The sequence below is a fragment of the Amblyomma maculatum genome, chromosome 11 (genome assembly GCF_055883805.1).
Source record: "Amblyomma maculatum isolate TAMU_Amacu chromosome 11, ASM5588380v1, whole genome shotgun sequence".
Lineage (NCBI taxonomy): Eukaryota > Metazoa > Arthropoda > Arachnida > Ixodida > Ixodidae > Amblyomma > Amblyomma maculatum.
Window position 1 is genome coordinate 18,721,183 of NC_139354.1, and position 26,140 is coordinate 18,747,322.

General features: G+C 43.6%; 1 protein-coding gene and 1 long non-coding RNA gene across 5 annotated transcripts in view; one reads left to right on the forward strand and one right to left on the reverse strand.

The window, feature by feature from the left end:
* LOC146172972 (uncharacterized) overlaps positions 1–26,140 on the reverse strand; it is a 42,943-nt gene that overhangs the window by 12,383 nt on the left and 4,420 nt on the right. The window lies entirely within an intron of this gene.
* LOC146172973 (uncharacterized) lies at positions 1,663–10,703 on the forward strand. The gene is made up of 3 exons (XR_014702289.1): positions 1,663–1,812; positions 2,525–2,632; positions 10,519–10,703. It is a non-coding gene; the product is annotated as an uncharacterized LOC146172973 (long non-coding RNA).

A 26,140-nucleotide genomic window follows, 5' to 3' on the forward strand; every position in this document is an offset into this window, starting at 1 on the left:
GAGACTCTCTCTGACTGACAGCTCAGGGGACTTCGTCTGCGAAGGGGGAAATGGCAGGCAGCGCTGAAGAGAGGAAAAGGAAGTGTGAGGAAGAGAAAGAAGCTCGCAATCTTATCTCACCAGGCTAAGGTTGAGTCGCACCCTGTAAATAAACCTTAACAATATCATTGGAAGCTGCCGATGCTTTTAAATCCTGTCTTCTACCATTTTTGTTTTCAAAGTTCTGCTAGCTGATCCATAAATGTCTGCCTGCACATAACCAGACACCTTTTCGGAGGATCAGCAAAGTGGTTATATACTTCCTCCCAGCTGTCTAGATATGGAGCCATGGTCGCAGTGAAGATGCGTCGAAACAATTAGATTTCACTTCCGTTCTGGTGACGTCACTTCTTTTCAGCCAATGAACAAATGGACCAGTGACACATTTTTCTCCCAATGAGGCTTATAATTATGACGCATTAAAACGCATCCTTGCGGGTGTTTTTTTTTTCGTTTGCGTAGCGTATGCATTATTTTGATGCGGTTAATCTGGGGTATGGATATTTAAACATTCCATCACTTGTTTGTTGATACTCGAATAACACAGCCTGTTTCCGCATGCATGCATCTAAGTGGACAGCATTGGAGTATTTTATGGGCGCTGTATTATCATTATGCATTTAGCTGGAATGAGTGCAATCTTTCGCGTGAAGCCTAGTTGGTTTGCGTCATAATTAAACAAATTTTTGTCACAAATTAAACAAAAAAAAAAAACAGACAAAACACATACAGGGTGTTGCACAATTAGACCCGCGCTGTAGAATGCTTCTCCCAGCTAAACCGCGGAATCCTTGCAGTTCAGATTTCGCACAGAAATCGCATTTTGTCGCTAGTATTTTTTAATACTAAATTTGTTTGTGGTACTTGCCTGATTCGATCAGAAGAAGTAAAATATTCCCATCGCCTGCGGCGGCGGCGACGCCAGACGAACCGCTGCCCCAGCAATGGGACTGGTGGCGCCACCTCATGCTGCTAACAACAACTCAAACCTTCTACCAGAAACGCTCGCCCCCTCTTTTCCTGCTACAGAGTTGTTGTTAGCAGCATGAGGTGGCGCCACCAGTCCCATCGCTGGGGCAGCGGTTCGTCTGGCGTCGCCGCCGCCGCAGGCGATGGGAATATTTTACTTCTTCTGATCGAATCAGGCAAGTACCACAAACAAATTTAGTATTAAAAAATACTAGCGACAAAATGCGATTTCTGTGCGAAATCTGAACTGCAAGGATTCCGCGGTTTAGCTGGGAGAAGCATTCTACAGCGCGGGTCTAATTGTGCAACACCCTGTAGGGAGACGACGAGACTTATGGCGATTTCCACTGGTCGCTACGGAGCACGTTTTCTTGCTCCGGGACGACGATTTCGATTTCCACTGGTCGACCAAGATAGGTTGCGCGTATTCCGCTGGTCGTTTGGGGCAGCTCGGGGCGCTCCAGCTCGATCCGCCGACCGAAGTCGGATCTCGCCGGAAGTCCTAGTCGCTGACGCGGTCACTTCCGGATGCTGCTGGATTCTTTTGGCTGTTTTTGACCGTTTCAGCGACATCGGCAGGGCGCCGTCTGCTGCGACCCGGTTGCAGCAACGAAATGCTTCCTGCAACCGGGTTGCAGGAGCAAAATGCTTGCTGCAACCCATGACGTCTTATCCGGTTTAAGAAAAACGTCACGTCCGGCTATTGTTTGGTGGGTAGGTGGTTGTTTTTAGTAGCAGAATGGCTGGTCGTCGGAGCCGTGGGAGCTGCGTCGCCGTGCCAGCCGTGCGCTCTCGTGTTGTACGGTACGTAAGCAATTTTTTCAATTTTTTAGATATTTCAGTATGCATGTATTGAGTCATTGCCCGCTGTCTGGAACTCTACATTTAGTTTTCAACTTCCCTGCGCCCAAATGTTCTGTTGACGACCATTGAGCCTGCTTGGCCGGCAGTGGGCCCGAACGGCCCAAAGGTGTATTATAGAAAGTTTCAATCGAAAGCTCAACGTAGTTCTACACCAAGGAACATGCGGTTAAATACCGTTTATTAGGCCAACCGCACGAAAGTCTCAGTCATGTAAAACACGCCTGACTACCAGTCTTGCGTGCGCCTAAAAAGGGCGGGAAACTTGGGTGAGCTTTCCTCAGCGGTCTGAATGAATATTTATTGATTGTAACGTCTTTGAGCTGATGGAGGGACTTGAGGAGATACTAGGACATGACAAAACAACGCGTAGAAGCAGGAAAGGCGAGGATCACACAGGCCTGTGTGGGAAGCTTTTGTTTCGGTGCACCACGACGTGACCATTTGTGCGACGTGACCCTTTGTGTGATCCGCATTGTAATGACGCGGTGTAGAATAATGATTTCATACCTCATTTTATGACTGCGCACTGTCAAGTGTATGCAGGGCCACTTTCTAATTACGGTGAGGTAAGGGATTTCGCCTTGTACTTGTCTTAATTTCTTTTGTGTGTGTAAACATCGCTTATAAGCTGACGTCTAATATTTGTACGCAGGGACCTTCCTGATATGTGTTTTGGAGTCTAGCATGGGCTTGCTGGTTGCTGAGGCTGAACAAATGGGACTATGAAAGGCGGAGGCAGCATATGCTCCAACGCCACAAGGTGAGCCCTGTACTTAATTTCAAAACAATTGCTGTGCCACTGGGACTGGTCATTTGTTTTAATTTTTACATGGGGAACATGGCACAGGTCACCAGTTTGCATAGAGTGCATGAAGGATTCGAATAAGCAAGCATCCCTGCAGCTTCCTGCAGTTGCGGTGTCCAGCTTGTAGTTCGCAGCCTTTCTTTCTCAGCTGCAATTAATGCATCGCAAACAGTGTGCAATGTAACAGTTGATTCAGACTAAGAAAACCAGACTAGCTCCAAAAACAAACAAATGTTTGCACGAGATGGAAGATCAAACCACGCTATATTGTCTTCTCAATTCGCTGTGAGAAACTAGCAAAGCTGCCTTCTTTAACGAATGGTATTCCTGCACAGATTGGTCGTGTCGCTTTTTTGTGCGTGACAAAGTTGCTGCAAGAACTTTATTTATTTATTTATTTGGTTACTATCAGGGCCGTTGAGCAGCTAAAAACAGTGACAGCTTCTCCGGGCACCGATATGCCTACCAGCCGATTGTGGCAGGGTTGCTTCACATTAATCAAAGCAGCCTAGCAAATGAGGCTCACTGTAGCAGCAAGAATTGTGAGCACGCCCTTGCACTCACTTGCTTTGTCATCTCCTGCATCTTCTGGCGCAGCAGCGCCGGGCAGTCTCTTTCCGCTCATCAGAGATGATCCTTTTATGCCAGGGGTCTTGGAGCACGGCCAGCGAAGCTGCGTGATGCAGTCTGCCCAGCTCAATTTTCAGCTAACGTTTTGAAAGCATTACCACCAGCCCTAATTTCAAACTAAAATAAGCTCAGACTTAGTACCCAGTTAGTACGCATTCATTTTTAATAAGGCGTTGACCACTTAATCTGCATGAACTTTCATTTGACATCACTATGCCTTCAAAAGCAAGGAGCCAGACATCCTGTCTTTTCTTTTATTTTCAAGTGTGCTTTTTTTTTTTTTTTTTTTTTTCTTGCTGAGGATTATAAGTGTGGTATTTATTAACAGGTATGTCATTTCAGTACCTCTCTCCAAGTGATCCTGAAACTGCTTTTGTCCGGCATTCAAGCGGAAAGGAGCACACGTTGCTTTTCTTTTGCAATAATGGAAGGGCTTGGTCTGGAAAAAAGAAGTTTTGCTTCTTTTTGTTCATTTTATCGTTATTTATTGTACTTTGTTTTCTGTTATTTTGTTATTTTCTGGCTCCTGGATCATGAGAGATAAGGCTTTGTCAATGCGGCCCACGTAGCAATATGAGTTTGAGACCGCTGCTCTATGCCCATAATGGCGTGGCTATCAATGGATTTCATAATGAGTTTGAGGTAATTGTCAAGCAAAAAACTACCATATGCCACTGGTCGGCCCGGACACACAACCTCCGCATCATGGTGTTAGAATAGAAATGCGTGAGCGGGCTGCTCCACACCAAGCAGTAAGTGGCGATACCGATGCGCTGATTTCTGTAGGCTGCCGAGAGACTGCGTTGACTGTTGGTGGCCGCGGGTTCGCTGGTTGCCGCAAGGAATGGCAGTCAGTTTTCAACTTTCGCTGACGCCCCCGCTCCACGCCTTTCTTCGATCATGGTATATTCTAAGTTGTAATGTAATGTGGAAAAAACGTGCATTGTTCTCCACTGCGATACAGGCTACGTATTCTGCAATGAAAAATGTCAGCTTTTTTCGGTGCGAAAAGATGTCGAACAGCTTCAGCTATGGCGGCCGGCATACCAAGATAGGACCGAGCTATACAGTCACTGTTTGTGAGGGGCATTTGAAGCCCAGGTTTGTGTCCAAAACATGGATGACAGAGTTAAATGGGCATGTGCTACAAAGCGTTGCTCGTTGCTAGCAAAGGAAGCGGTCCCCACGATATTCTCTGCCGGCCTTGCCTACCTTTCAGACTTCGAAAAGTAGAAAGCGACCCACTGAAAGGCAGCCCCAGGAACCGAAAAAATAGAAGATCGTCAAACCTTGTGTAGAAGTGTCAGGTGAAGGTAGCACGTGCTTCACACGACACTGCGTGGGCATGGGCCGGCCCAAAAGCCGGCTGCGGCTCAGCCCACGGGTCGTCTGGGCCGACTCGTGAACATTTTTGCTGGACCCGGGGTGGACTTAAACGTGCGGGCCCGAGCCGGATTCGGGCTTGTACACAGAGAGCCGATGTCCGATTTATAGTCACTTTGTCAGAGTAAAAATCCGCAGCGTCGCAGCAACGAAACGGATGAAATAACTGGTACGCTCAGAGAAAAAGGTTTAGTCTTCATAGCTTATTTATTTACTTATTACGGCACCGCGGTGGCTTAGTCATTAAAGCTCTCGAGTACTGAGCTGGGATACCCTAGTCTGATCCTAATTGGGAGACAGCATTTCGGTCGGAGCTGAAAGCATGGCAGGCATATGCTATAGATGACAGTTTCATTGAAGAACCCCATGTGGCCGAAGTGATCCGAACGCCTGTGCTACAGCATCCTCATACCTTGAGCCGGTTGGGGACCATTACTCCAGACATAGCACTTTTGTTTTTTGTTTTTGATGTCATGTACACTTTTTTTTTTTTTTTTTTTTTCGTTGTGAGAAAATTCAAAACCAAACGTAGGTATGGTTTTCATTTTTAGCTGTTGATTGGAACGTCTCATAACAGAAATAGCCGCAAAGGCTTGGTAGAGTTTAGAAATCTCCTTGACGTTGAAATAAGATAAATCTTGAATGAGCAATGTTTAAATTAGTCAATTAATGTCGTAAGCAATTAGACGTGCGCGGCCCATTGAACGATTCAAACGAATATATGAAATTACTCCCCTCTGTGACTGAAGAGTAGCAGTCAGACACCACTCTTGCATGTTTTAAAGCTTAAAATGCCATGTGTGGGTTACTCTAGTGTGGTGCAGCGTGGCATTCGCCTAATAAATTAGAGTAGCGCTGGATGAGGCTGTTTAAGCTATCAGCGAGCACAGACAGTCTGGTCTGCGATAAGGTGCTTCCGCATATGATCAGTTTTGTATACCACTGGAGACTAGGAACTGGCAACCTCATACAAACCACTGGGAAGGGCCAACGTCTGAACGCTTTATGAGGTTTGGCCTTTTCCAAGGTTGCTGTTCAACACTCGGGACGCCTCAGCCACAGATACAGTCTTGCTGCCGCAACGGCGCCATCTTTCTCGAAAGGGGAAATTGGAGGCGGGGGGGACCTTCTACATGCAGAATCAACGAAGAGCATTGCAGCCAGAACACATGCCGGCCCTTGCAGCGGTGCGATAAATATAGCTATGATATAACAGCGCCTCTCGCACACCACAGGGCGGGCACGCCGCCTGAGCTTCTTGTCTTTCTTCTACCACCGTCGCCTCCAGTTCACAGATACATTAAATTGGGAAGAGTATTGGTTTTCTCTTTCTTTGACGGAGGTGATACCTACGCTTAACTAACGGCCGTTTTGGCATGGCGTGAAGACTACATACACATGCAATTGGCTGCCTTGCGTTTCCTCGAGATTTTAATGTTATATTTTGCTGCACGCGGTGTCTAAATATTAAAGCCTCCTCACAAGAAATCCGATTACTTTCTCTCTCTCTCTCTCTCTTTTTTATTTCGGGGCCCCCTCGAAAGTTTAGACTTGGTGGGGAAGGAGGAAGCCGCTGTGGCAGTGTAAAGGGCAGCACACGAGGAGCTCACTGACTGCCGGCGTCTCACAGTCTGGCACACACCTGCGTCGATCGGCGTCTGTCTGCGTCCCATTGTCGGGGGCACTCCCATGTCGAACGCGCCACTGCGCGCTGTCGGCAAGACGAATTGGAGAAGCGTAGTGTAGATGGCTAGCGAGGACTTGGTCTGGGCCACACCGTCTGCGTCGCAAGGGCCGTTGCGCGCTGTCGGCCAGACGAAGGGGATGACCGCGTGGCCGGCTTGAGGGTACTGACCCAGGCGGGAAGACGCCGGGATTCACTTGAACCTTTTTGTTTCCCGATGGCCCGACTTGGGTTGCTGTCGCCGTCTGGCCAAACACCCCGCGTTCCTTTCCGGTGGGGAATTCTTGTCACAATAGTTGAAAGCGGCAGCTCTCGCGTTAGTCTCGTTGTCGCCATCCTTAACAGGCGACATGGCTCTTAAAGCTTTTTTTCCTACGTTTTTCAACAAATTTGATAAAACCTGGTATTCTGATTTAGTTTCTTGCACTGATTTCAAATATATAATTATGTTTCCAATTGGCCAATTAGTTCAGAAGATAAAATGAAATTGTTCATAATTTGCGGGAACAATAAAAAAATAACCGCACTACAAAAAATTCACGTGAACACTTTGCTAGGTACTAGAAAGCATAACAAATACAATGTTACATGCACTTTTGTATAACAAATATTAGCGATGTTATAGCAGTTTAAAATTCACTGCTCCAAATGTGAGTGCCTTCCTGTCTGATTTAGAGCAAAATTGAAAACTTTGAACTGCTATAACATCGCTAATATTTGTTAAAAAAAAAAGAAATGCTCCTAACATTGTATTCATTATGCTTTCTAGTACCTAGCAAAGTGTCCATGTGAATTTTTTTGTAGTGCTGTTATTTTTTCATTGTTTCTGCAAATTATGAACAATTAATTTCATTATCTCTTGAACTAATTGGCCAGTTGGAAAAATGGTTCCATGTTTGAAATCAGTGCAAAAAACTGAATCAGAATGCCAGGTTTTATCAGATTTGGTCAAAAATTGGAAAATAATTTTAAGAGCCATGTCCCCCTTTAAGCAGAAGCGAAATGCAATACAGCTGACATATTTCGTGGTGTGTTTGGAGACTGTAAACGGCCTAAACTAATACATTCGTTTTCAGCTAATTTCTAAGTCTAGAGTTAGGGAAGACGAAAGAGTCACACTGGCCGTACTGCCCGAATCCGTGGGTCTCGCTGCCTGTCGGAGGTTGGGCACACTACGAGCAGTGGCGTGCCACGCCGGCGCGGCTCGTTCATACACAACCCTTCAGACACCACGCTCCACATCATGTTCTACTTGGCACTTGCTCTATTTCATTTTAAACCAGCCAAAAGACGAGACAGAGAATAGAAGCGAACGAGATGAGGCTGGCTTCTGTGTCTCGTCTTTTGGCTGGTTTTAAGTGAATGATTACCAACTCGCCCAGTCGTTAACCTTGTTGCTGTATTTACAGGGCATTCCCACGTCTGCTGCTGTGGTTTAGTTTAGCACTGATGAACGCTGTCTATGTTGGGATACATGCAACATAAATAGCTTGAAAGTAAAAGATTGCACAGCCATTATTGTAGCTAGTTTGTAAAGCATGTGGAGGTCACGGACCTCAACAGTGGCATGTTTCTTGTTTTTGTTTTGTTTTCCTAGTTTGCAATGAGTTATTTCTCATTTGAGAGTAGATACACTGCTAATTGCCATTCATCACCAATGCATATTTTGTTTTTATTAGTTAATTATATGCTTTCCTCAATTTCATTCTGTTCGTTTGCATACCTGTGTCGTAACAGGGCCTTTATATATTTTTCCTTTTCTGCTAAATAGAAGAGCATGAGCCTCTCATAGCCTGTGTTGCTTTGGGACATTAAATCCCATAAGCCAGACCAGCATGAGCCTCGTTTCTGGCAGTCGTAGATCTATTTCATTGAACCTCTTTGTTAATAATAAGCTTGTCAAACATACGTCAGACAAAAACATACAGTATTATGGGTGTGACACCATGAAGATGTCAATCATTAGAAATGTCACAAGTGTTGGGCAGGCATGGAGGGCCCATCATTAACATGTTAAAATTAAGGAAGCTCCGGTGCCACTCAAGCGAAAACATGAGAAGCCACTGACAGAAAGCCGTGGAGTAGGGCATCTGGAGGAGGAAAGGGCTATCCTTGAGTGCAGTCTATCCTCACTGAAGTTATTACTGATCAGTGCCTTGGAAATTTTATCAGAACAGGCATGGATAAAAAAAAATATATGCACAAGATAGAGAGTGGAAATGTGCTGCTTATTGATGTGAACTCCGAACTAGTCTAGTGGTGCTTGAGCACATTATAGTGGTATAGTCCACATTTCTCAAGCTAAAAGAGTCATGTTTTTAGTCAAACTTATCGTTCGGGCATCAAGTATAGAAACAAGCATTGCATTTTCTACTAGTTTGTTCCAAATTGTTGCTAAGGTCATTTGTGTTATTTTAAACATCTATACATGTTTTGGCTGTTAGTCTTGCATTTTCAGCAATGCATTGATCTTTGAATAAAAAGGAATCAAATAGGTTATTTTGGTATGTCAGGTATAAAAAAAATCAGCTAATAAAATCTTTTGACTTTAGAAACGTGCTTCAAAACAATTTGAATGCTTCAAAACTCCCGTTTTATAGCTTCAAAGTGCTCGAGCCTGCTTCCACCTCTCCAAGTTGGTTTGTGGTTCTGGTCATTATTGACAATTCTGCATGACTGAATTGATGTCTTCAATTTGGAGTTTTGGGGAGGGTTGCATCCATTGGGAAGAGTGAAAAATGCTGGCCGAAGATAAGGAACACTGCATTATGAAAATTCCGATTGCTATTGGGCAACCATCTCATGGATGATGGCACTTGAAAGCGTTTTGACTGGAGGTACTCTCACTGCTTGGGCTAGGCCAGTGCAGCACTTCATCTTACAGGAGCATATGCACCTAATTTTGGTCGCATTTTGCTTGTTAACGACATGCAAAACATTACTCTGTACAGATCACCACCTGGTTTTTATCTTCAACCGCTAAATAATTTATAATTGAATTTTTGTCATCTGTTTCAGGGTGTCTATACTCCATTAACACACTGAATGTTAGTAGTGCTGCTACTGCACTTAAAATCAAGTGTTGGTCTCTGTTTGCAATATTTTTTAGCTGCTTTGAGAAGTATGATGCTCATGGACAGCCTCCTTAACAACATGAACTGGTGTATTTGTGATGAGGACCATATATCAGACAGCCAGAGGTTTTATGATGCTAGCATTGTAGCAACTGTTGTGGTCCTGTAGTTCGGTGAGGGATTTGCCCATCTTGTCGTTGTTGCCCGTTTGCTGTGGCCACCCTCAAAGTAAATAGCTATGGTCCTGTCACATAGTTTGAGAACTTTTTGTTACTTGTATGGAAACTACTGTTTGGCACAAAATGACTTATGGCTGCCATCGTGTGCGTTATAGAGGGCGAGCAACTACATTTCGGTGGAACAGTTCTTCATTCTTTTTCACAGCCCATAGGAAGGATTTCGCAAGTTTAGAAAAATGAAATGTTCACAGCTGAGTCAGTCGCAATTCTGGAATCATGCTGTGTAGTCGACAAACGCTACAATCCGAGAGCAACGCATGTCGTCTAATGAACAGTGCAAGCGAAACTTCTTGGATGCAGCAGCAAATGAAAATGTGCACACATGGTTTTCAAGATGTCTTAACGTTTATTTATATGCTTCACAACCTACCAAAGCCCGCACGCTTGCGTTATACCAAAGCACAATCAGCTGTCTGTTCTGATGTCTGCGGCCAGTGTTGGTAAAGTTCTTTACCACCCATGGTGTCCATTTCTGCTGTGCATGTGCACTGCAGTGATACATTGTCACACGCATGCAGAGAGCACTAGTACTGGCCTTACTTAGGGTAACCTTTTCGCTGTTTTGGCTTTTCTCATTCTTGAGCTATGCTACAGGGTGCACACTTTTCTTCTTGTCTGGTTCCTTTGACGAGTCATGAATTCAGCATTTGTGCTTCTTTCCTTTTTGAGGGCGTAGTGACCATATGCAAATCCACTATTAGAATATATGAGCTGCTGCATTAGCTGCAGTCCTGCTATCTTTTTATTTAAATTTGGTACATCTCTGAGTTTCTCTGGGTGTTTTGTTATTGTTCTGAGCTTGCATTCTTTTGTTTTTTCTCCCCGTGACAGCCGATCCTGCACGTGACTGATACTAGTCGAGAGATCACAACAGCTGCCCACCTTTCAAAGCATGGCATTCCCTGGCCCAAGTTGACTGCTCCCTGTGCTACTGGCTCAACAGTGTACTCACAAGTCTGCACTTCACTTACAAGCGTAATGGCAACACACACACGTTGGCCATAGCTTCTGTGTCAAAATAAAGTATTCCTACTTATGTGCCTTTTCATTCATTATTAACGCACATGATTGGAGTAATAAACACTCCAGTGCCAAAACACCATGTTGACACACTCATTTATGTTTAGACTGCCTACCTTCTGCATTACTTCCCTTTTTGTAACCTACCTAGAAAGGTAAGTATTTACTGTATGTGTCATAGAACCACATGTATTTGTTATTCCTTTTGAGACGGGAAATAATCCGCAAAACCAGTGAAGTAAGAAAAGTTCACAGATATATTTCGTAGACAATTTTTAGAGGTAAGCCCAATGAAGATGTTTCGAACTGCAGACAGGGACTGATGATAAAATGGCAAAGTGGGCGGTGTTTGTTGAATTGCATAAGATTTGTTTAATTCAGTATTTTGCAGATGAGCAGCAACTTTCTTAATTGCAATGCTTACTTACACCCATACTGTCACCTCATGTAATGCTCAAACATTTGGCAGTGCTAATCACTTTACTAAAATATTGAACTCTTGGCCCTTCAAAGCGAGGTGACATGCTTGTAGCAATGAGATTAGATCTAACCTTGGATGCCCGCTTAATACACTATTGCTGTGCCTCTATGCTACTGGGATGGTGAGGCAGCATACTAAAAGGGCATAAAAAGCGTGTGCAGTAATTCTTAACATGTAACAATAGTTGAAGCCCTCTCCTAATTTAATGTGACTGCATTAAAAGGCCATATTTACCAAAAAAGGCAATTTGAGAGACAAGGATGAGTGGCAGATAGTATGACCGGATGGATTGGTCTGTGTGATGCGAGGACCATGGTATGGTCCAGCTGCCTACCCAGCAGCTCCTTTGACATGAGAAAAACTCATTGCCTTTCAGAATCCCGTCAGATGTGTGAGTTGGGAGTTCATTTACATAATGTGGTAATTAGTAATTTTACAAATTGGTATGTGTGGTAGAAGTGCAAACTAAGATTGGTGAGTCAACAAGTAGCCAACTAAATGTACAGGGATGAGGATACAGGAGTCGTAAATGCTGTGGCATGTTTTCCTTAACAGCGGTGCTGAAGTGCCCCCGAAATATTTGTTGCATTTGCTCAATTTATGTGTATTTCAGTTTCTGGTATAACCTTTCCCACACCTTTAACCTTTAGGCACAGTAATTATAAGTAAAATCGGCAGTTAAAAAAATAGCATTGTCAAGATGACAGCGCTCCAAAAATTGAAAAATAGTAATTAAGGTACGTATAGCAACAAAAGTTGCTACACTGTGCCATCAGCATACACGTGTGATCCCAGCCATTTTTGGAACCATAAATGCAGTATTAACATCAGTAGTTTATCAATTCAGTTTCGGACTATCCTCATGTTTGACAATATTTTAATGATGAAACTTTCAGCTTAATGCCTCCAGTAGCCTGAGTATTCTGAAGCATAGCATTGTTGCCTTACTTAATTACTTGGCACACTTTCCAATTTTGCAGTGAGAAATTTTCTTAGCTTAAAACTGAAAAATTTGGCAGTACTCTGTCAGGGACGAAGCAAGCTTTTGGAAAAGGAAAATAGAGTAAATTTCTCCGAGTAGACACCTCATATGTTCACTGTGAATGAAACTAATGAGCAAAAAAAAAAAAGCATATGCCTTCAAGCAAAGTATTGCAATGCTTAATATTACATAGAATTCCTCCTGGCACATATAGATTTCATATTTCAAGCTGCCAGTTTCCATCATGCAAGGACGACATCTGCTAGTTTCTATACAGCACCTTCGTGCTTTCGCACTGGCAAGCCATGCTTTGCGAGAGGGTACCTTTCTAAGTGGACTCAGCTAGGCTTAACTTGATTTCCATGAAATATATATGGAAGGGTGCTTAAACCAGATGCTATCAGGCTTTAAGTATACCTGCAGGTAAGGGCCCTGCCAACTACTATTTTTAATAAAGAAAATTTGGTATATCTAGTCGTCACTTAGTGTTTGTCGTATATACTCCCTCAAGCACAATTAATGTGGTCTAATCGAGCTGCTTGGTTGATACTAAAAATGAAAACGCAGCACTGACACCAAACATGGACGGGCTACTGCTCAATTAAAACGCCTGGAGAGAGTGCAACGTAAATCAACTTAATCGCTTTCACTTCTTTCTTGTCGACTGCGACGTAAAGTATCGGCAGCACTTGAGCAGTGGTCACCTTTACAAACCAAGCATGCTATGCGTCTGGTCATCGACTGGCAGCTGTCGGCCGGCGCATCGTCGCCGTCGATTCTCCTAGCGACACCACGCCCTCCGTGGCACAGATTCAACCCTCTTTCCAGTTTGGTTGCTAATGGCCATCAATTTTCGCTGATTATTGCACTATAAGCAGGTAAGCCATCTCTACTAATTGAGCACATAAATAAAATATTTTATCGAGTTTAGTTTACAGCGCAGCCCTATGGCAGTCGCGTAATCGGCGAAGCGAATAAAGAGCATATCAGAGGATGAAAGTTCGGCGATTCACTCTGATGCATATCTTACGCACTGGATTTGTTAGAGACCAACATGGAATAATTTGAACAAATTGTTCGATATAAATGGTCATTTGGCTGCTGGATATACCATTGCTTGTAAATCCGGCCGCGCAAAATATATAGTAAAAAAAAAATTACTTCTTTTTCCATATTTTATGTTCACAACAAACATATGCATAACCACGCACTGAGATCAAGTGCCACATGAAAATTCGCGCTTCCACTTCAGTTCGAATAATAGCCCTCGAGGTCAAATGTTCGAATGAGTCGCGTTACATATGCTGTGTATGCAAGGTGGGTACGTGGGGGACGAATTAAACTGCACTGCAAAAGATGGTTTGGTTTGGTTTATGCGGTCCCGAAGCAACTCGATCAGGCTATGAGATACGCCGTATATAGTGGAAGGCTCCGAGAATTTCGACCATAGCTGGGTTTTTACCGTACCGCGCAGTACACACGGGCGCCTTGTTAGTATTCGCTCCCATCGAAAAGCAGTCACCCCAGTCAGGATTGAATCCCACACCCTTGGACACAGAAGTCGAGTACGCCAACTGCACCAGCACAGCGGGGGAGGGGGGGGGGGGGGGGGGGGGGGGACTGCAGAAGACACTGTTGCGTTGTTGGGTGCTTGGTTTTGCCCGCTGCTGCTACATTTTTGTGACATGGCCATGCAGTCCCGTTCCACCTAGCTTCCACTGGGCCATCGCAATTCAATCTCGACTTCCTATAAAATCGCAACCATGCAATTCCTGGCACGAAGTCGCCCCCTGGTCGAATTAGCATGGCTTACCCTGCTCGAGTCGCTCGTTTGTACACGCTGGCCAACAAAGACGTACGGGATCTGTTGGCTCTTAAATGATCACAACGGTGCACTGCAATGCCGATCGACGCCACGTACACGCTTACGGGCGGCATGCAATTCGTTGCAGCCTCCGCTGCTGCGGGTGCGAGTCGTGAAAAAAGAAACTATGCCGGGACTGCGGGCATTGCAGAATTAACATGCAGTTTCACGGGTTGGTTCGGCTGGAGGCTTTTAATTGTGCCCGTGTATGCGGTGCGATTTCTGCGGTGGTGTGGAGCAGGCAATAGGTAACACGTGGTAACAATTAATTAAGCAGGCGCTGGTATATAACTGATAATACTTTTTAACTAGTCATGCGCACTAGCGCCTCATTTACTAACAGCTATAGGTTTGCTGAGGTCGCAATTATAATATCTATATCAGTTTTTTTAATTTTTGGAAACACCATTATCGTCCCCGCTTTTACCACATGAGTTTAGGCCGCGCATGGCAGAAAATGAAACCTCTCGGTTGAGGATAATTTAGTACGAGCGGCATATATATGTACGGTTGTACGTTGTACGATCGCTTCGCTAGCCATTCCTCCCGGGCGCTCCCGAACATTATGAAAGGAGTGACACCTGCGGCGGTGCGTGGCGCGTATTGAATCGTAAAGATCAGCATGCATGACTAGCATGGCGATTTGCGCTCATCCGCTGTGTAGTTTCGATTTCGCCTGTGTACGGCCGAAACTACCCGAGCAGGTAGTGTAGATGGCAGCGTACTGCTCCGAAGTTGTCACTTGCTCCTTCGTAGCGCCCAAGAGGGACGGCAAGCTTCGAGAGCAAGGTATACCCGCACATATGAAGCGGGCTCATAAGAGAGCCAGGTCATATAGCCTCCTCTATTTTTTCGAAAAAATAGAGGAGGCTATGGCCAGGTACGCGCTCGATCATCACAGTGGTTTCAATTTAGCCCGCGCATCAAAATTTCTTTCGTTAAATACGCCAACAGAATTATGTTTTGGGAAAGTTTACACTGATATAGATACTGACATGGGCGTCGGCATGACCCCCTGCATGGTGCCAACAGATTCTTATTCACTGAAACTGCATTGTCAGAACACTTAGTGACATAATTTGTTCATTCTAGAAGGACAAACTCGTGGAAGCTTAAATTTTGGGGCTTGTGTTATTAAATTAAGGAAAAAAGTATGGGAGATGGAATAAACCCCACCCTTTACAACCCCCTTTACTGATACATTATCACCAGGTTTGATTTGGTTGTTTAATCTGATGCAAAAATTCATAATAGCAATAAATGGACAGCAGAAGACAATTAAGTAGTTCAGTTTGGTAGTTAAAATCTTAATGGTCACTGTATCAAATGCTTTTTGAAGATTAAGAAAAGGTAGCTAATTTTATTTGAGTTGAACATGCCCATGCTTCTCATTTAGTGAATCAGTATATACAAAGCATTCCTCATCACCTGATGGGCTAGCTCATCAAGACACTTACAGTAATTGCTTAACTGTGGCTGCTTCCTCTTTGTATGAAATAAAAAACTAACTTGAATTTGAGGCGAAAGTTTCTAAGAAAGGAAAAGGCGCGAGTACTGAGTCATCAAAAGTGCCTTAAAATTGAGATACTCGCTTAAAATCAAGAGACTTAGCTGCAGTATATGCAGCCAAAGAAGAAATAGAAAAATGCTTTTGAAATGTCAAAACAAATGATTTTAATAGCACCCCCAAAATTTAGCAACAGTACTGGGCAATTTTAGTGTGTATGGTTAAAGCAGAATTCAGTTTACCCAAATTTAATACTCAACTTGGCTGTTCTGCCAATGCCAAATTTTTCTAAAAAATTGCAACACTTAGAAGCACAAAAAAAGCCTAGCCCTGAAGGCTTTTGCTTTCTTTTCTAGAATGCATTCATACCTTCAGTTAGAAATGTTACCGGTATAGAAGCACGATCAAAAGCGACCATTCAGAGCTTCATTGTAACTATCAAAAATATAAGTTATGAACTGCAAAATAAAACGACCCAAGTTTAAGGTCTAATTGTGTTTTTTAAGTTTCGCTCTCAGCTATGCTGGTCCCTGTAGACCTTTCCTCAACTCTTTAAACTGTACTTCAAGACCTAGTAGAAGTAGTAGTAATAAACTTTATTTGGCTACAAAAATGAGTGCCAAAGAGGTTTGCAACTTGTAGAACCAGGGCCATCTGTCACTTCGAAATGGAGGACTCCAGCCAGGTACACCAATTAAAAGGAGGAGAGTCAAGATAAATGGGGGACTGAATGGCAATGGTGCAAAGGAAAAGCAGTGTTCTAGGTTAATGCAAATGAGAGATATAGTTGGGACAACATGCTTTAGGTGGAAACGGTAAAGAAAGAAATGCACTGGGAGAAGGAGGAAGAAACTTTAATGACACGGAGTATTAGGCACCGAGAATATCCTGAGTACGGGTCACCAAGGCCAACCAGTCCGTCAGCTGATGCAAGACTAGCCAAGCCCACCAGGTCGGGAAACAAAAGTGCGGAAAATGAAATGTGCCGGGATGGTGAGAAAATTTGTTCCCATTTTACGTTTGACATGAGATTTAGTGACAGAAGAAAGGAAGAGGTGTCAAAAGAAGAATGAGATAATCTCGAAAATGCCTGGAAAGCAGCTTCATTCATCAAATTGACAGGTTGAAAGAAGCCGGCTATCCGGAACGTGGTGTCATTTCAGTTGCTGAAGGAACCTATAAAAAAATGAAAACAAACAGCAAGGAAGCTATGCCTAACACAGTGGACAGAATACAACAACAAAATCTGGTTGCAATACCCTATCTGCACAGCATATCGCATGATTTGAAACGAATAGGCAAAAAAGTAAATATCGAAGTAGTTTTTACAGCTTCGGAAAAGTTATTGAAGCTTTGTAGGATCACTCAAACTTGTGGTGTGCAGCGACGCGCATGTAGCATAAAACACCCGACTTTATTTGTACCCTGCAGCACAGATGTGGTGTATGAGATCCCATTAAGCTTTGGGAAACGTTGCATTGGACAAACGGGTAGATGCCTCAATGAACGGCTCTGAGAACACAATTATACCTATGAAAAACTTGCAAAAAAGAAACATCTGCGAAGGAAACGTTGCTTTGCACTGCAGCAGGTGCACAGGTTGTATGCCTTGGCTTCTACAGGGCTTAAAGCCAGGGGGTGTGTCAGAGACCCCCCCGTAATATTTAAGAGGGGTCCGAGATCCCCACAAGCTTGAATTCAAGCACGAGGACTGTAAGAATACAAACCAGGTAACCATTGTTTTGTTCTTGTCAGTGGTGTAATTGAAAGATTTCTTCTCTATCGTTTCAACAGTGCGTTTCACATTGAGTATTAATAAAAACCAGAGATGGAGAAAAATAATGATTTCTCCCCTTTGTATAAAACGATTTGCAAAACAGGCAACCAGCCACTTTCTCTCTTTATTTCCCTTTCCACCAATGCTTGAACACTACAGACCCCCTCCGATTGAGCCAGACTTTAAATATTAAGCACTGGGCTTCACAAAACAAGGATTATTGGTAGAAGCAACAAGCAGATTACAAGAGACATTCTGGAGGCAAGAGTCATCAAATAGAAAAAGGGCTTGTGCGTCAGTGCACCTTCGATAATGCTCAGTGAAAAAGAACTTGAGATCCTGTAAGTAGCGTAGGTTTACTCAAAACACTTAGTATGTTATACCTTTTCTTGTATGGCAGTTTTCGGTTCTATATCTGGTGGTTTTTAAGGCTAACGACACGACTTAATCCTGCTCATTCATACTTTACATTTTGACAATGGAAGCCCATATACAGCTCAACCTGGCTTTCATTTGTCTACATCGAATGTTTAGCGGTGAGGCATGTGCTTGCTCATGGTGTATACTACTTCACTTGCGTTTTGGATTTTTGTGATTTCTTGTTTATTGTTACTTTTTTTTTTGTCAATGCTTTGTTAGGAGAGAAAACTGGTATACATGTATATGACGTTTTGACTTCGGCTGAGTCACATGTTCTGAAAATGTGCATAAATTCCTCCGTTTTCCAGTAAACCTCAGTTGACAGTTGGTGCTGTGTTCATCTCCCTACCTCTGACCACATCTATCTCAATCTCAAAGACCTCATTCCAATAGTAACATGCACAAGTATTGATACAGTCATAAATTTATTACAATGAATAAGACTTTGCTGTCAACCATGATGAACTTGACTTTCTGCAACATCTAATGTCAAAGTGAAAGTGATCGCTCCTTCTGCTTATATGCTTCACTTATTATTAAGGAGATTATTAAGTTGGTTAAGACCTCAAGGCAGAATATTAGTTTAAATAGCTTAGTCACACAAACAAAAAAACACGGGAAAGAAATTATAACAGAGTTTTTTCTTGGTTGAAGCGCCGTACAGGGGAAGAAAGTAATCATATTTACACAGGTGGAAGCAGGCTCAAGCATTTTAGAGCAGCTCAGGGAGCAGTAATAAAGTAACTTCGGAGCAGCTTTGAAGCAATAAAGCGAGAGTTTTGGAGCAATCACATTATGTCTTGGAGCAAGATTCTAGACTCGCTTTTAATAATAGAATTCTAGCTTCCTCACTTAACTCTTCGACTGTCGAATATTCCGAAAAAAAAAAAAAAAAAAATCACCTCCAGTGTTGAACTGTTTCAAACGCTATACGTTTAGTGCAATACCCGTACTGCAAAAACGCCGCGGGACGGCATGCGGCCGCAGCACCTGTACGGCAAAACCAGTCAAAGGGTTAAATAGCAGAAAATGGAATGCTGCCTTCTACACTTCATAATTGAAGATCGTTTAACTAAGAGATTTATACTGTTTTGTAAGATTCAAAGGTGGACTTCACCACTTCGATGCATTCAAGTATTGCCACTAGTTCGAAGTTCACATCAATGAACAGTACATTTCTGCTTTCTATCTTGTGCATATTCTTTTTGATCCTGCGCCTGTGCCGATAAATTTCTGGGTACTGGCCAGTAACGCCTTCAGGGAAGATAGGTGGCACTTTAAGTATAGCCTTTTTCCCCTTCAAATTCATTGCTTTATGGCCCTCTGTGGCTGCTCAAATTATTGCTTGAGCTATCTTAGTTTCAACACACTGGCGATAGGCCCTGTATGACTTTCCAACACTTTTGAAAACACATTTAGTGACTGGCACCTAAGTGGCATCACTTCCATAAGAGTTCCAAGTGTGCTTTTGTCTGTCGTAGGCATGACAGACTAGATGGTGAAGCACCTGCTTGTATTCACAGCAGAATCGCTAGAAACAAACTGTGTAGTTCGTTGCAGCTGGACAAGTTTCCAATGGCTCGTAGTCATCATCATTAGCCAGACTATACCAACTGCAGGGTGAAGGCCTCTCCCATACTCCTCTACCTGTGCTAGCTGCATCCACTTTACTCCTGCAAACTTTTTTAGCCTCATCCGCTCACTTAACTTTCTGCTGTCCCCTGCGACGATTTGCTTCCCTTGGAATCGTTTATTACCCTAAGCGAACATCGGTTGTCCTCTCTACGCATTACATGCCCTGCCCATGCCCATTTCATCTTCTTGATTTCCACTAGAATGTAATTAACTCAAGTTATTTCTCTAACTCACTTTATGTGCTTCCTATTTTTTAAAGTTACATCTACCATTTTTCATTCCATAGTCATCTGCGTTGTCCTCAACTTAAATAGAACCCTTTTCGTTAGCCTCCACGTTTCAGCTCCATAGGTGAGTAAGTGTAAGATGCAACTGCTGTATACCTTCCTCTTGAGCAATAGCGGTAAGATACTAGTCATAATCTGAGAATACTTACCAAATGCACTCCATCCCAATCTTATTCTTCTAGTTATTTCCCTTTCATGATCTAGATCTGCGGTTACTACCTGTCCTAAGTAAGCATATTCGCCTACCACTTCCAGTGCCTCGCTACCTCGTAGTAGTTTGGTGCGCCTGCTTCACTCACTGATCTCATTTCCCTCACCACAGGCGATTCAAAAGGCTGGGAGTAGGTGCTATATCAAGTGCACAGAACATTTTCTGTAACGAATTCCTCAAATTTGCTTATAAGCAAACATTATGCTGCATACTTTTCTAGTATATTAAAATTTTATACGTATTAGGCTCGGGTGAGATGCATTATACCTCTGCTACCGGTGTGCTGCCATCGTTTTGACTACACTAGCCACATACCCTGTATACAGAACTCATAACAGACCATTGCCCAGCTGCGCTTCTCATAGTCGCTTAACTTAATCGTCTCGGATTGCGGTTCTTGCTGTCAATACCAGTAATGGCCCACTGTGCGGCAAAACCGTGCTCCACTAAATTTAATGTCAGAACATTGATGCAGTCGAGTTGGAGCAATTTTTGAGCAGGGAAAGCAGGCTGGAGCAGAATGAAGCAAATGGAGCAGCACTTCCACCCCTGCATTTAGGATGAATGCAAAGAAAGGAATACTGCAATAAAATTCTAAGTTCATTCTAAGTTCAAAAGGCAAGCCACCATGTCAGTGTTATCACTCAGTATCCTAATTTCTAAGTTCAATATCACAGGAAAGACAATTGTGCCAAGCTCAAGCTTAACACCGTTCAACATGATCCAGTTACATATATATATATTCCTGCCGAACATAATCACAGTTCCCATATTGTAAGGAATCTTTATCAACCATGCTTTTATTTATGTGTTTATTGATACCTCAGAGGTCCTAATGCGAGACTTTACAGAAGGAATGGGCTTGTGCACAGTGATAAATGGCAACAGGCTAGTGGTATACATGGCTATGATTAGACAGGTTCTTCGATGGCAGTATTGAAGCTTACAGGATCACTGATGAGGGATGATTCCAGTTGTGAACAGTGCTTGCGAAGAATGACTCATGAAATGTAGCTGTGCGGGCATGCGGTGAAACGCCACTTTTACGATGACCTGTGCGAGGTGTTCTATACACAGGTTAGCCGAGACGACTGCCATGAGGTCTTGTATGAAAAGCTTGTGATAAAGGCAGGGGCATGAAGTACAGTGACGAGAACAGAGACTGTAACAGATTTCATGGCAGAGATGCTGAAGGAGTATTCGAGGGAATGAAACTGGTGGCATGGTTTTGAACAGGCTCATAAGGTTCAGTAAAGTTACAGCAGTGTGGATCAACTATATGACTGGTATATTAAAATTGTAATCACACAAGGGTTTTGCAATCTAGTAATTTTACACAAGAAGGTGCCAGCCATGGGTAGGTTACGATAGAGGTATCCAACAGTTCTATTAGAGTAATTAGTTACATGGCTTACAAGGCAAGACAATGTTAAGCCATTAGTGAGGTGAACACCAAGGTACTTAAACAAATTCTTTGAAAAAGTAGTACTAGTGTTAATTTTGTAAGTAGGATGTGTTGTTTTGGCAGTGGTGAGAAGAAATCAACAGTCTAAAGCTTCTCAGGGACGGAGGCCACATAGCACATCACTATTGTATGCGAATTAGATATAGATATAAGGCAGAAGCGTCGGACGAGTTGGTTACAGAGCAGCGAAGTACACAGTCATCAACTAAAATGTGGATGGTAGAAGTTACTGAAGGGAGATTGTTAAGAGTAAGGGACAGTGCTTTGTGGAACACATAGCTGAAAGAAAACTTTGAAAAAGAGGACTGGGTATTAGCAGTAACAAACCGCGCGCGGTCGGTCAGAAAGCCTTGGATCAAACTAGTGGATAGAGGTTTGTTCAATTCAGGCAGCTTCAGCAGAATGCGGGCAACGTGAAAAATGCGTGCAGACAGGCGACGCAACTTGGAAAAAGCGGTAAAAGAAAATCGAGTACCGAACCTGCTGGATATTTTTTTAGAAGTTAATATTGGGATATATTAAGGGCGAAAGGCACCATTTCGGTTCCATCTTAGTGCCTATACCCTGTGCGATTCAGGGAGCGTAGGAACGGGAGAATGCTAAATATTTTTTACACACTCTTGCACACTACGCGAACGTGCACACCTCGTGAATAACGCGAAATAGAAGTGTCCTTTCGCTAAGGCAGTTTTGGGAAAACTGCTCGCAGCTTCGAAAAGACCCGTTTTATCTGAGTGCCCGACATTGCAAAAGAAAGAGCACATAAACGCCCTTCCAGAATCAGCCAAGCGATCACATACGGTGATTACATAAACACCGCAAACTTCAAAACGAAAGCCAAGACCACCTACACGTTGAGAATATTCTTCTTCCATGGCAGCACAAACCAAATCACGATCCCCATACACAGGCCTTTTACATACGCTCTTGGTTTCTAGTATGCCACACTGTGCACCATTCATGCTTCAAAAATAAATCCAAGACGCCCTGTTTGTGAAGCAACACGCAAATATGATTTGTTGCAGAATGAACGGAGAGACCGACGGGGTCCGCAGGTAGGAGCACTCTCTCAACTTCCGTGGATGCACGAAGCCTCTACTGCGTCTATCGCCTCTGTCGTTACTAACGTAATCCATGAAGAAACTGCAAGATGAGCACTGAGGCACGAAATGTGCACGGCACAAAAATCGCGATTCACACGACCGCACATTCCAAACGTCGTTTACAAACACACGACACGTGATCTGCCTTGGGCTTTCCTGCAAAAAGCCCAATCCGAAAATAATAAACAAAGCCAAGCCAATCCATGGGTTGCACTAACGGTTTGCTTATTTTCACCCGGTTGCACCAAGCTTCTAGCTTATTCCAACCGGGTCGCAGCAACGTCGGCCCATCGGCAGAGGACGCTGGATGTCTCCGTTTTTTGCGCGAATACGTCGAAGTGCGTCTATCGAAAAACGTCTGCAGCGTTAAAAAAATGAGAAAGCAAGTTGTTGAGGGCCGCAATCCTGCCTATTTATCAACCGCAAACATTTTGGCGCTGGGATGCGGCTACAACTTTCGAAACCGGCTCAGCTTTACTTCCGCCGCGCGCTGCGTTCCGCTGGTCGACCAAGGCTGATTCGCTCTGTAGCGCTTTAGGTCGGCTCGGGCGCCCAGCTCCGATCGACCAGTGGAAATCGCCATTAAATGAGGCTTCGTCTCGCCGTCTCCCTATGTGTTTTGTTGGTTTTTTTGCACCGTTAAATTTATTTAATAATTAACTTTCGCGTGAAGTCAGACTGTACATAATTCTGCCAGTATGTTAAACGATGATGGCTTTTTAGATAGTGAGCTACGATAATAGGATTTGAAAAGGGGCGGCTGGAATGTACAGAAAACAATGTGCAGATGTAATGCTGAAGGTGAAGCAATAAGGGAATGCAATGAATCGATTGGGTGTGTTCGCCCTGGAAGCAGTCTTCATTTCTGTTCGTCGCTCAGCACGTGTGTTTTCTTCAACCACCATGACGGATTCATAGGTCACTCTAAAGTGGGCAGTATTGTTTGAACCTTGACTGCTTCGGTAAAAGTAAAAGGTTTCAGCTAGGTTTCCACGAGGAAAAATGTTTCGATTGTGAGGAAATACTGGACACCACTTAGATCCGCACCAACATGAAATGAATATTTGCGGCGTCTATAGTTTGCAAGTTTATTTGTAGAAAATAAAATCCGATAAATAATTTTCATGTGTAGTATCCTCCTTACTATGGCATCGCAGTTTTCAAAAGGCTGTGGCTAAAGGTACGTCGGACGGACCCGATCAATGGTCTTAAAGGTACGTCCGACGGACCCGGTGCGTTTTTCTTCGGGATACGACGGACGGATCCGGGAAATATTTTTCAGAGGTACGGCGGACGGACCCGATCGGTAGGGTTCTTCCGACGGACCCAACGCATTTTTCTCCGATATGGGCCTTGGGATCCGTCGGGAAAGCCGGACGGATCCGAGATCCCCAGATGTGGTTGTAGCAACAACATGGTAGCCATATGTAGCCAAATCGAAGTTTGTATGAGGTGTACGTGCGAGGTGCAAGAAGTATGTACTACGGTACTACATACTGCATGCGTGAAATGTGAAATTACAAAGAGTAGTACAGTGGCAAGAATAGTGCCTAGAATGGGTGATATACTACGTGATGGCATGATGATAGGTTTACGTGAGTTGGACTGGTTGGACCGCGGCAGGGTGGCAAGCACGACCAGAGCGCAAGCGCATGTAATCGCAGTGTTGACGGCCAGCCTGCGGCCCGCTCATTTGGTCCTCGTTATCATGTGGATTAACGTCTACGACGGTCGTTATGTAGTTTTGATTCTTCAAAGTTTGCTCACTTTCATCTGTGATGAGATGCGTCACGTAACGCATCGCTTTCTGCTCGCATTGAAGTTTGGTGCTGCAGGTTCCACGTAGTACATAGCGGCGCTGAAAAAGCTAGGTGCCGCCGGCGTGTCTCTAGCCCAAGCATCGCGTCATTCGTGTTTGTTGTAGGTGTGGTTTGTGCTTACCGTGAGATGCTGTGATGTACGGATTACGTCCTACTAGAGTGCTGTGTGAGACTACGAAGAGTGCTGTGATGAGTGCGCCGATGTCCAGACGGACATCAGTGTGTCCGTTTATGATCGGCGATGTTGCACGTGCATGTCAGTGTTTATTAGGTGCAGTGGTAATTTATTTACACGCGCTGTGCAAGAATCAGACGAAAAAAAGTCATCGGCAATTTGTTAGCCTGCACTACAGAGCTCAAAACTCGGAAAATGGGAATGCACATGATACAGTTTTCGCATGTTGGAGTGGACCGAAAAATAAGTGCCTAGCCCACACCGCCGATGCGCATTACTACAGGTGAAATGGTTCAGGTTTCTGTAAAATAGCTGCCTGGCACAGCACCTTCCTAAATGTTCAGGCTTTGTACTATTGTTGAAGGCCACTTTATCATTAATAAAGGAACGAATATGCTTTATGTGTCAATGACTAGTGCTTTTTCAACATATGTTCATTTTTTTTTTCGTTTTTCCTTAGTTTCCTTTGTTTTTCATGCTAGAAAAAAAACAAATAGTACACTTTTAAACTTGTCAGTCCAAAGCTGAACATGAATATCTGCCATGCATGTGACAGCTTTAATACTAGAAAGGTTGATGTGTATAGCATATGTACGTAGACGCTGCGACATCTTAGTGGCACGTTCGGCTACTTGCCCCAAGGTCGTGATGTTTAATGCCAGTGATGGCAGCCGCACTTTGGTGCAGGTGAAATGCAAATGCTTCTGTTTCCTGCAAGATGTCAACGCAAAGTACAAAGCCGGGCAGTCAAATTAGTCTAGAGCTCTCCACTACGGTATTTTTCATAGCTACATATGTCACTTTAGGATGTGAAACTCTACATGCCACAGGTAGGTTGCATTGTTTTTTAGATTTTGTTACCTCTCGTCTATGTTTTGCAACATTTGGCTAATTTTAGTTCTCAAACAGTTGTTAAAGATGAAACCGAAGCAGTTCTTGGCATGGTTTCCTGCTTGGATTAATTTGCTAATTGCAGTTCTTTGAAACTTGCATCAGTGCTGGACAGTTCAAATAGCAGGCAGTTGAATTACAGAAATGATGTGGATCGTGCATTTCAGTTCTGACAAATGGAAAGTAACGGTCCCCTCCTTGCATGCATAGGTGCCCTTAGACAAATACATACTCGGGTGTGTGATTGTGACGCATATCAAGGGTCAACAGAAGGCCATGCGGAGCCAGTGTGATATTCTTCATGAAGGCTAAAGTAAAATTGTACAACAGCTGTTGTACCATGCAGAAAAAAACTGATCATTTAGTGTATGATTAATTGACCTTGAATAGCATCTTACTCAGAGTATGATGTGATATATACCTGGTTTAGCATCCCAAAATAACTACGGCTGTGAGGAACACGATAGTTGAGGGCTCCGGTATAATTTCGATCACCTGGGGTTCTTTCACATGCACTGACACCGCACGGTGCATGACGGCCTATTGTTTCGCCTCTATTGAAATGCTCCTGCTCTGGCTGGAACCAAATCTGCATCTTTGGGTTCAGCAGCCAAGCACTCTAACTACTGATCCAGCACAACGGGACCAAGTATCAAAATGCATGCCATTACATTGTTTCTAGCCTGTGGTTTTCTTCACAGAACTAATGTATACAAGGAAAAGTAAATAGCAAGAAAACACTAGTTTTATTGCACATTATATTCACATTTCAGCAAATATTCTCTAGGAAAAAAATTCTCATAATGTTTGCATGG